The sequence below is a fragment of the Mesocricetus auratus genome, unplaced genomic scaffold, assembly GCF_017639785.1.
Source record: "Mesocricetus auratus isolate SY011 unplaced genomic scaffold, BCM_Maur_2.0 Super-Scaffold_2245, whole genome shotgun sequence".
NCBI lineage: Eukaryota > Metazoa > Chordata > Mammalia > Rodentia > Cricetidae > Mesocricetus > Mesocricetus auratus.
Genome location: NW_024429180.1, coordinates 35108555 through 35121130, shown reverse-complemented (window position 1 = coordinate 35121130; position 12576 = coordinate 35108555). Strand labels below are relative to the sequence as shown.

The following is a 12576-nucleotide window of genomic DNA, read 5'->3' as shown; positions in this document are numbered from 1 at the left end:
TATAAAATTATTCTTTTAAATTAATAGAATAATTTGATTTTCTATCTTCAAGTTAATTCTGAGGAATGAGGAAAGCTTTACCTATAAGTGTGAACATGTTCAATGAGGTACCCTAAAGGCCCAGAAAAATGGAACCTGGTTTAAGAAAAAAAAATCCTAAAATGTCAAAACACAACAACAATAACAAAACCAACAATTATGGTTTACCCTCTTGGCATAAAAAATACAACAGAAAAAAAGAATGGCAAGCTGATCTCTGAGTTTGAGGTCCTTCTGGTAGACAACTAGGAAAACTAGGACGGTTATATAGAGAAGCTCTGTCTCAAATACTATACAAAAAACCCTCCAAAACTGACTAAACAAACAAAAAAAGATTTATAAGAACACAAAGTGGTGTTTGTTGTGTTTTTAAATAGCTGTATACAAAACAATAGTCACATCATCAGCTTTTAACAAAATTTTAACATATACTTTTATGCTAATTAACCTAATTGTTAGATATAACAATTACTGAGCTACATATAACAAGTAATCTGAAGAATGATGATAATATAACAGTTGGCTCACGCCATGGTGAAGTCATTTTCAAATACATTTTCCTAAATGATTTTTTTTCTTCTTTTGTGGTTTAAATTTCTGGTGTATGTCCTATGGTTTTTCAAAATGAGGTAAGGGATAAGACTATAGCCCAGAGTCACAATACATGCTTAGTTTACAGGAGAAGGTATGCTTAGTTTTACATACCAATTTAAATATAAATGAGATAGTAACACAGACAATGGGTTGCTTCCACTGTATTTTTTTTGTTTTTGTTTTGTAACAGCAGTTAATGCAATAATTGCTTCTTCTAAATCTGCTTATAAACATGTTGCTGTACACTGTTCTTGATGATAATGTACTGCTGTGTGAAGATGTGTCTGTGTTTTACATCATCTCACCAGCCTAAGGCACCTTCTCATTGGTTTTATAAACATCAGAATGGCCAACAGCTAAGCAGGAGAGAATAGGTGGAACTTCAAGGGAGAGAATGGAATTGAGGAAGAATCAGATTTGGCGATTCAGCAGACAGATGTGAAGGAAGCAGGGCATATTGTATTGAAGAGAGGTAACAAGGCACATGGCATGATATAGATTAATACAAATGGGTTAGTTAAAGTTTTAAGAGCTAGTTGGCAACAAGCCTAAGATAAGGCCAAGATTTCCAACTTAATAAGAAGCCGCCAAGTCATTATTTGGGAGCTGGTGGTCTAAAAGAAAGACTGGCCACAATTTATCACCTTTAAACACATGCACAGCAGAAGCTTGGCTGAACACATATTTACTTATTAAAATGTGCTTATATGGTTTAGAAATTTTGTTTAATAAGGTTTTCCAAAGTTTCAGTAGGTATAAATGTTTCTCAACCACCTGTAAAATTTCTAAAGAAAGTACAGAGAAAATGGTTCCCGACACCAGAAATCAACAACTGAGTCTGAGGAAATTGGGAAAACAAAAATGCACAAGAAATGTGCTGAAGGAGAACCTAGATGATGTTCTTAGTAGTGGGCTTGCTAGTGCTTAGGCTACTGTTGTTTTCTCATGCCAGTGATAGACTTTTTCAACACCAACTATTTCTCTTATTTTTTACAAGCTGGATTTGCCACAATTCAATGCTAGGCTATCACTAGCTACAGAAATTAGCATACTCAGAACACAGATTCAATTCCATAAGACAACCTTCATTTCAGATGTCAATTCCAAGTCCAGGCAGACTTATACACTGTTGAATGGGCTGGAAATTTTAGAGTTCATTAGGATGGCTCATGAACTTGGGAAAGAGCAGTCCTTATAGTGGTAATGTTATTAAAATGGACATGACCCAGGAACAGCATGAACAAGTAGAAGCCCACTACAGAGGGCTGGATAACTGGCAGACATTCTTGCCCTTTGGGCACGACCCCCTTGTAGAGTATCTGGAGGCTCAGAGACCTGGAAGCTCCCTTAACATCTTTGCTTCAATCTAATAAACACTGAGTGCTATTACAATGCAATGGTAATTAAGCCACTGGCCACTGATGACTAATTCAAGATCCACAGCCTCTCCATTCTCTCCCTGGAGGACAACTTCTCTTATGCTGTATTTCAACATCAGTAAGAACAGAATTTCTCACCTCAAATTGTTATCTCACTGACATTTCATAAGAGATAAAAATCTTCTAACATAGGATGACGTCCTCTTTGTATTATGCTTTTTCTTATTTGTAGCAGTGAATAAGAAGTTATAAAACTTAAAGTTTGAAATAAGTGATGCCAACATTTAAGAAACAGTAGGGAAGCCATGGAGGTTACCACTACCACAACATTGCAGGACAACAGAACACTGAGGCATCAGTCTTGTGAAAGTCACTGTATTACAAAGCAAAACATAAGAGGTGCTTGCAGGCACATTTAAGGCCAACAGCAAGAGAAGTAAGCCACCTTTAAAATGATGCTTGTGTGGCTACTCTACAGACAGAAATCCTACTAAGCCATTTCTTCTGCTTCATCAGTACTCTGTGATTATATTACTTGTACATTGTGGTTAAGTGAATTTAAATGTAATTGACCAACCTCTAACTGGTAGCTCTTAAGTAAGGACCAAAACACATTTGGAAGAGAAAAAGGAGTGTGGGCATTCCAGGCTAATAACATACAATCTAATGGTTGGCACCACGAAAGAGTAATTTAAGAATCCTCTAATGCTTTTTAAAGTAGCAATTACTACATTTCTATAAATAGTTCCTTTGTTCATCATTAAACAAAATTTTACTCTTAAGTATCAATGATTGTTTTTCATGAGTAATTTCAAATACATAGGGAAGTTTTCAACTGTATACTCTCAATAAAGTATTATTTTACAGGAGTACCTCTCTTTGACCTAGAGAGTGGATAGTATACTGTCTGCAGGACAAGGATTCAATCTCAAAAGAGGACAATTGTTTTACATGCCAGTTTTAGGGCTTAGCTAAGTGGTAGAGAGCCTGGCTAGCAAGCTTGAATCACTGGTTTAGTTCTTAGCTTCATTGGGAGAAAAAAAAAAGTTTCATGCCAACACAGCTAACTATCCTGAATTTGAGGATTCCTAGAAGTTCCTCTCTATCTTTTACCTTCAACTATGTCATATCTTTTGACTAAGAAATGAACATTCTACCCTTAGTTAGAATAAACAAAATAAAAACAGAACTGTTATCAAAGTTGGCTAAAATGCTGTAAGGCTCTCTGCTTTGTCTATTCTAGTGACAATTCAATCAGATAGGCCTTATTCCAATTACATGAAACATACTGTCCTTAACCAGTTCATCTACAGCTCATTAGGACCACTACAAGTTATTTCCTGTACATGAAGTTGCTAGTGTTGAACCTTCCATCTCATATAATATTCAGCTGTATACCAAAGACATCCCTCTCCTGTGTTCAAACAGAGTAAACAATCCCAATTCCTCAATGACTGTCCTGGTCTTAAGGAACACACCCCTGTCTCCCTAACTTCCTACTGTTTATCTCCAACACATCTATACTGTGCATACAGATTTTTACACTAACAATAATTCCCCAACATCTGTGGTTATATAATATTCGAATAAGTGAACTAGGGCCTACCCATAACCTGGCTGGGTCTACATCTTATAAAGTATTCTCAAATACAATATACAGCTTATGGTCCTGTTGCTACCATTCTCCCTTATCCATCACTCACCTGATTCTATAAGTGACATGCATTTACCTGTTGTCCATTACATTCCCTTATCACTGTTATCTCAGACCTTATAACAAGAGGCAAAACCCCCAACACCACTCCTGGAAGGTGTGTTTCTATCATTGGAACCATAAAGTGTCTCCAACTTTGCAGCTGTACTCTATCACAGTTATGGCTTTATGGAGCACTGTTCCCATATGGCTGGAAAGTCTGTAAAAGAGGATTCTATATCATGCACCTCACAAGTGTTTGAGTCTGCAATTAGCTAAATGCAATTAAGCCTCCTCTATGTGACTGGATGTGCCAACAGTTCTTCTAATTATCATTTTTATTAACATTTTATTCTTTTATTAAAAATAGGACTCAATATTCCATTTATTTCTGAATCTTCAGTAATATAACATAATGGTAAATATTCAAATGTTTTTTGGGGAAATACATCTTTATATATTAGGAGATATAAAGATATTAGGAGATGCTGAAGATAATAAATTTAACAACTACCTTTTATGCCATCCTACAACCTTCATCCAGTGACTGATGAAAGCAGAGGCAGACACCCACAGCTAAACACTAAACTGAACTCCTGGAAACTAGTGACAGAGAGGGAGGAGTGATGAGCAAAGGGGTCAAGACTGGGCTGGTGAAACAGAAACAGCTGACCTGAACAAGTGGGAACTCTCGGATCCCACACTGATGGCTGGGAGGCCAGCATAGGCCTGATCCCCCTAAATGTGGGTGTCTGTGAGGAAGCCTAGGCAATCCAAGGGGCCTTTGTTAATGATCAATATTTATCCCTGGCATAAAAATGGACTTTGGGGGACCATCCCACAATGAGGGATGCTCTCTCAGCCTGGATTCTTGTGGGAGGGCCTGAAGGAAATGACAGACTCTAGAGATCCTCCAGGGAGGGTCTCACCCTCCCTGGGGAATGGAATGAGGTGGGGGACTAGGGGGGCTTGTGGGAGGTGGGGGAGGAGTGGAGGGAGAGGGAACTGGGATTGACATGTGAAGCAATCTTGTTTGTAATTTAAATAAAAAAAGAAAAAATGTGAAAACAACATTAATATCTAGGACATTAACATCTATCACACATGAATTTCATCATGTGTGTTTCTACTATGACAAATATATACCAGTAAAGGTTGGAATTACATATATTTAAGTAATCTTTGCAATGGAAAATGATCCATAATGAATATTCCTTGGCTTTGATTATCATTTCTTATTAAATAATATCATACTCATTCTTATACATCACAAAACAACATAAGAAAAGTAATCTTATAAAAAGTTCCAACACTTATTATCACTGGATAAATTAAACACAGGGATTAAATTAACTTTCCTCTATAAACAAGAACATTTTTTAATGTGAGAAACAAGTTTCAGACTCTTAACAAATAAACGTTTCCTTTATAAATTCAGTAACAGCTGCATAGTAATTTATGAAAGCCAAGTTAAAAAAATAAAATTAGATGGACAAGATAGATATGAGTAAATGTTAGTGGTACTTTAATCCCAAATGTCAATGAGGTTGACAGCAAAATGAACACTTAGAATATCACAGTACAAGCGGTAATATGCAGATTAAAATTAATAATGTTCTAAGCCATATCAAATACACAGGATAGGTTTGTGTTTTTTTTGCCTTTTTTTCCATCATGTTTTCAGAGAAAGGGTCTGTCTGTATTTGTTGAGATACATGGAAAGTGAAAGGTGATAAACAAATGGGGAGGTTCTAAAGGCCACATCAGGAAATGGGAAACACACATTTCTGTTGCAGTACCTCACTTGTATGTGGAGAATGAACCAGCATTTTCTGCAAGAGTGATGTGGGTCTTAAAGGGAGAAAAGAGTTTGTGACTCAGAACTGTAATGTTGGACAAAAACAACTTGCAGAAAATCATGTGTACTGTAAGAACTTGAGAAATCTTTTATATCAACAGAGATACTGATGAACAAGGTAAAAATTGAATTCAAGAACTACACAGATGATTGTATCAATAGTCATAATAATGTCTCAAGGTAAATAAGAGTTTTGTGTATATGTACAGGAAGTTATGGTACCGCTTCTCAATGTGCAACAGGATAAATATTCAGCACAAATGGCTCAGGCAGGACAAGAGGGAAACTAACTACAGATCTTCACCTTGTCATCATCTCTTCCAAATCTAACCCCCAGTCTAATATCCAGCTTTGCAGCAAACCAACTCCTGGGTCTTCCCCTTCCTCCCTGCCCAGTTTTGCCAGTGAACCACACAGATCTTCCCCACCAACATTTTCCCCTGACTTATGGCTTTATCCCGATCCTGAACATCATTAATTTGCTGAGAACAAATTGCTTGAGACTACTGGGTCAAGGGGAGCAGTTAGGTTAACTGTGGATGGTAACCTCACCCTCCATTCCTCTAAATTCAATCTCCCAGTTTTATATCCATCACTGTAGAAGACCATTTGATGCTGCCTCATCCTCCACTATGCCCTTATCTCAAGTGGATCACACATATCTTCTATATAAACCTTCATCCCCACTGGTCTATTTTTGGAGGGAGTGCAAACTTTTACAGCCACGAAGGAAATCAGTGCGGCAATTCCTCAGGAAGATGGGAATAGTTCCATCTCAAGATTCAGTCATACTGCTCTTGGGAATATAAAAGGATGATTTATCCTACCACAGAGACACTTGGTCAACCATGTTCATTGCTGCTCTATTCATAATAGCCAGAAATGGGAATCAACTTGGATGTCCCTCAACCTAAGAATGGATAAAGAGAATGTGGTACATTTACACCATGGAGTATTACTTGGCTGTTAAAAAATAAAACCATGAAATTAGTAGGTCAATGGATGGAAAGAAGCCATCCTGCTTGAGGTAACTTAGGCCCAGGAAGACAAATTCAGCTTGTAATCACTTATATGTGGATATCAGCTGTTAAGTCAATGATAACCAAAATACAATCCATAGAATCACAGCAGATATTTAAAAACAAAGGAACTGGGTATAAGGGGGGCGTATAGCGAAATAGAATAGACAGACATGGATGGATCTGGAGGGGATGTGGGGGTGGTTGTAGGGGAATGATCAAGTGGAGTGGGGGGGAGGGGAAAGGGGATGAGAGGAAAATAAAAGGAGAATGAAGGAGGGAATATGGGAAGAGGAAGTGAAAATTAAGGGGTATTTGTAGGGTAGTATAAAACCTAGTTCGGTAGAAACTTTCTAACAGATATACATAAATGAAGGGAATCTAAATGAAATCTCCACATAATGGGTGAGAGAGTTCTAATTAGCCATACTCTATAAACAAATGAAGATTCCAGTACCTGGACTGCATTGTATCTAATTGAGTTGTTGGCCAAAGGAGTCCCATGAGAACCCCAACACAACCCAAGACTATAAGTTGCTTACCAGGAATGGGCGGGAATGTCTCACTGTTGATGACGACAACCACACAACTCATCAAACATAGAAATGTCAAGCTGGTGCCTACACAGTGTTCTCACCTTTATATGAGAATGCCTTTGGTACAGGAAGGCACTCGACACACTACATCAAAAGAGAAACATAAGCACCCATCCAGGCACAAACTATTTGATATACACTGGTGTCCTGCTTGGGAGATGATAGTACCAAGGTGGCACAAAGCTTGAAAGAGTAAGAAACCAATATCTGAGTTAAGATCCACAACATGGAATTCAAACAAGACACTGCTTGGGGTACCAAAAACCCAAGACTACAGAGTCCAAAGATACAGGGTAAAACCAAATACCACTCTCATTTTTTTAAAGAAAAGAAGCAATAAAATGACTCCTAATGACATTCTGCTATAGTCATCAGTGCCTTGCTCACTGAGAGATAGCCAAGTGATGCACAAATGTCATCTCCTTTCTGTGCTTCATTTTCTGCACACTTAAATTGAAAATTTCAATATAGCAAGACCTTTGTACTCATAGCTCTCCAGGACCTCATGTGGGACTGTGACAAAAGCATTTGTCAAATGGTGGCATACTCATTCTAGTTTTTCTTTTCAGAGGCTCGCCAGAGTCTTCTCCTTACAAAGACAACAGTGTCTACTGGAAAGTGAAGGTTCATTCTCTATAGACTCAAACATCAGAAGGGATTGCTAGGCATTAATTCATATATTCATTAAGTGTATAGGACTGGGAACACTATTTGCTGAGAACTTGCTATTACACTGATATTTATAGACATATTTATAGAAGAAATATGTCTCACTAGTGACTGATCAATTTAAATGTATAATAAGGATGAACCCGTCTGAGAGGAGAAAGGAAGGTTACATATATATTACTTTTCTATATGTGTCAGGTTATTCATGCATTCTTTAGTCTCACATATGCATGTGAGTCAAGATAATTTATGATGCTTCTATAGTACGTGGCTGTTATCATACATTAACTCATATTTTAGGGTATACCTTAATAACTCTAGGTTGACAAATTTGTTTTGAAGGTAACCTGTAATAACTGTTTAATAAAAATAACTAACACTTTAAAAATTAATTCTACATGATTGAAGAGTAGTTGGGGTACATTTGTTAAGGTTATTTAGTGGAATAACTAGTTTTTCAAAAACTAATTTGGGGTCAAACTTCAAAATGTAAATTTGAAGAAAAATTTTCCGGCTAAAGCAGGAGTAAATTCAGAATCTACATTCCAAGTTCCATATAGGAACTATCTAACTGCTGCAGGCAAAATTGGCAACTTATCAACTCTAGGTGTCTATAACCAAGCCACTGGATATTCCACATTACCCTGCCAACCAAAAGACACAAGAGACTGACATAAATGTTTGCTCCATCTACAGCTGAGGTTTCTTAGTAAAGTACAGATTCACGATGGTAAGTTATTCTCCTGATTGCCCTATTTTGACATCTTTCATATTCCTTGTAGGTAATTTCCCATCCCATGTTGCAAACTTAAGAGCAGTAAATAGTGCCTCACCACTAGCAGCTTGAGAGTTCCAAGACCTTAGCTGCCATTACAGATACTGTTCTGTTATTTGACCTTAGCTGTGGCTCATAGGTGACACTGACAGAACTCCTCTTGAAGCTACTTCAAATCTCTTGCTGGCCAAAAATCTGCACACACTGTAAACTGTTAGTTTCTTGGGAAGATTAATGCTGTATTGATGGCACTTTCAGTCTGTTAACCTCCAAAAAGATATAGAGGTCTTCGTGATGTAGTTTTCTTCTTCATCATCATCTATCAACCCAAGCAGCAGCGGATTCAGGAAATGTTCCTAGCTCAGTATCTCAAAAAGCAATCTTTAGCTCCAAGTAGTTCCTGCATGACCAGTGTTCTTCAATGTCACACTGCAGCATCTTTAATCCTCTCAATGATCTTGGCCATACTGCTTTTGTTCCATCTGGCTGCTTTCCAAGCAGTTTATATTTGCACTATAAAATGATTATTCTAACAACCTCATATCCAAGTTTCCAGTTTAAGCATTTGAAGTCAAAGCTATATAGGTTCTCCTTGAAATCAACTGGCAGTAATTAGATTTATGGCCCCTTATCAATACACAGTGCTTATAATACAATGCAAATAGTGATCAGAAATCCAGTGATTAACTTGGGAATGATCAATATATATACTATTGTGCTATTTTTATATATTTAAAACATTTATTGTAAAATTTACTATACCTCATTATATTTAGCTACTATAAGCAACACTAAAAGTACATTATATTTTGAAAATAAATTTATCTTTATTATATCTAGATTTATTAATATGCTTAAATACACTCATTAGATATCCATAGAAACAAATTAAACATTGCAACACATCCTAGGAATCCCAGGCTACCTTTATGGGCACAGTTTTTATTTGTTATCTAGCTGTATAAACAGAGATGACATCTCAGAAATGATCTATATCTCCCCTGTGGTTACTTTCAACAGATAATTCAGAGTATTCCCAACTGTAATCAATTATTTGTTTCATTAAAATCACAAGTGTTATATCAGCAGCAGGAATGAATAGAAAAGAAATATACATCCAAATAAAGTTAGTAAAAAGAAAAATGCAAAAACAAACTTGACATACTCTAGCATAAATGAATGTATTCTAAAAGGAAACCAAAGAGATGCCAATCAGTCTTATCCTAACATTAAGAGTGTTCATAAATACATTATTTTAGGATGTATGCATATTTCCTTGTGTATCTATTCATTTAAATATCATGTCTACATTTTAAAAATCAAAGAATATTTGTAACTATTTACCAGTATGATAATTGACAGTATGTTGAGGGACCTTCCACTATCATACATTTACGAGAGCACTGAATATTCCATTTATACCTACTTTCAGGTCTAATGTAACAAGATAAAATATACTACTCTATTCTATGAGCAAAAATCTCCAACCGTCTCCCAAAATAAATAGTCATTGGGTAGATTAGTTGTCATAGCAATATACCAGTTGGCTTAAGGTGAATTATCTCATAGTTCTAGAGAACACATTCAGTAGGTCACAGACTTGCTTTCTCTGAAGCCTCTCACCTCAGCCTATAGAGGATCGTCTTTTTAGTGTGTCATCATCTAGGCTATCCTCTCTGTACATACTGCTGCCAGGTAGGATAATAAGCTAACTTCCCCCATTCCTATGGGGACAGAAGTTGTGCTACACCAAGATACAGTAAGACGTAGCGCAATGTTCTCTTGTTAATCAGAGAAATCACATCCCTAAAGACAGTCAAGATGAGAAATACTGGAGCAGAGTCAACATATGAGTTATAAAAGACATGATTCTAGTCCCAAGAGCTGAATTAGGTTTCCCCAGCTTCACTGACAATGCCATAATACAAGAATCTCTTATCATTTCTCTCAATGATTGAATCATTCTTTAATATGTACACCATAAATGAACAAAGGATCTTATCAAGCAAATTCATTTTTGCATAGACAGAAATGTATAAACTAAACACATATCATCAAATTCTAATATTGTATAGTATGAAGCATCAATGAATTGTATGTCTCACTCAAAATATAAAGTTCCAACTATAAATAGCCTCCAAAACGTATTCTTTTCAATGAACAGTGTTATTTGTGCTGTTAACTCTGCTTTGGGGGGCAGAACACGACACTGAACTAATTCTTAATATGAAATGTTATAAAATTATAACTACCTTTTGATAACATTTGTCATTTTGGGGAGTCAACACCTCAGAAAACCTGTATGCTGGCTACAGAAGATGAATGTGAAATTTTCAGACACGATGTAGTTTCCAGGTGGCAAACACCTGGAAATTAAGTGTTCTAAGTGCTCACAGTAGGTGAATAAAAGATAAACATTTGGTATTTAGTAAGGTATTTGTCATATAATATGGTAAATGCATGAGGAACTAGAGAGCAGGAGATATATTTAGCAGGCAACTATTTGGGTCAGATGGAGGAATTCCTAGTTAGAAACATAGATAGAGGCTTAGAAGCCGAAAGAATTGTATTTTAAATAAGATTAAAAGAAATCAAATGACACATCAAGGAATCCTTTTAAGTGGTAAGACTACAGGCATAAAAAATTGGAAGTGTGGCTTCAGTGACCCACTTGATAATATACAAAAAACTCCTTCTTCTGTGAACAGACTTCTAGGAGCAAATTCCATTCTCAAAAACCCAGGAAAAGTGTAGAGTACAATAGTTCATAAACTGTGATGTAAGAATTCCTGGGATATCTATGAATTTATCCTTAAGAAAAATGAAATGCTCACATACTTCTGTGAGGTTCCAGTAAGCTCCAAAAAGAGCAACCAAAGGGAGCATGGCATTTACTACAAAGTGGTGACAAAGGGAAATCTAGGCAAACACTCCAGGCTACAAATTTCATCTTTCATGGATTCAATAGGTAGAATTGTCTAGGTGGTTTGCATTGAATTGCAAAAGGCCATAAAGAAAACAATAAATAAGGGGAAACAAATAAGAAGAGGGTGAATCAGGATGAGTTTTCTCAAGTAAATAATTTTGGACGAGACATTAAAAGTATAGTGTCATACTGTGGCCTACTATGATCCTCACACCTGTTTGAGATTCACAAAATAACAGCAAAAGTTGTGGAAGGCACAGACGTGACCTGAGATGAAAATCTGCAAAGTACATTTGTAAGTCATTACAAATGATGGCTTTTATGTTGTTGGGGATGGAAGAGATAACCTCAGGAGAAGAGGGAAGAAACAAGAGAGCTCAATATATATGTAGAGATCACTAAGAAAATGAAGGAAAGGAATTAATACGTTAGGACAAGACTGTTAGGATACACATCAGCCTGTGAGAGATAGGCTACTGTGCAAGATAACGGAGAAAGCATACAATAGACCAATGATATAACACAAGTTCTGATACAGGAATCACTAAGCATAGCCTTGCTGAATGAGTGAATGAATGTATAACCATGATGCCATTTGAAAACGTGAGGAAAGAAATGGATCACTATATGAGACAATTATGATGACCCTCAAAAAAGGCAGACCAATATAATACTACAGACTAACCATAGCTTTTAAAAACATTCTATTAGTTTTAATTATGTGTATGTGTGTGAGAGTATGGGTACATGTCTGTGTAGGTCAGAAAGAGCATGAGATCCACCGAAGCTGAATTTAAAGGGTTCAGCTGTCCAATGTGGGTGTTGTGAGGCAAATCTGGGTTCTCACGAAGAGGATGTAACCACTAAGCCATCTTTCCAGATTCACCTGAGTTTCATTTTAACCTGTCCTCCCAAAAAACAAACAAAACTTTTTGCCATTTCCTGCAAGTTAATAATTATTTCAATTTTTCTGATTTCTGGGAGGTAGTAAACAAAAACCTTCACAGATTAAATTAATTTTAATTATG

General features: G+C 36.5%; 1 protein-coding gene across 3 annotated transcripts in view; it reads right to left on the bottom strand.

Annotated features, from left to right (window-relative positions):
* Diaph3 (diaphanous related formin 3) overlaps positions 1-12576 on the bottom strand; it is a 433102-nt gene that overhangs the window by 165257 nt on the left and 255269 nt on the right. The gene's annotated exons all lie outside the window — the stretch shown is intronic.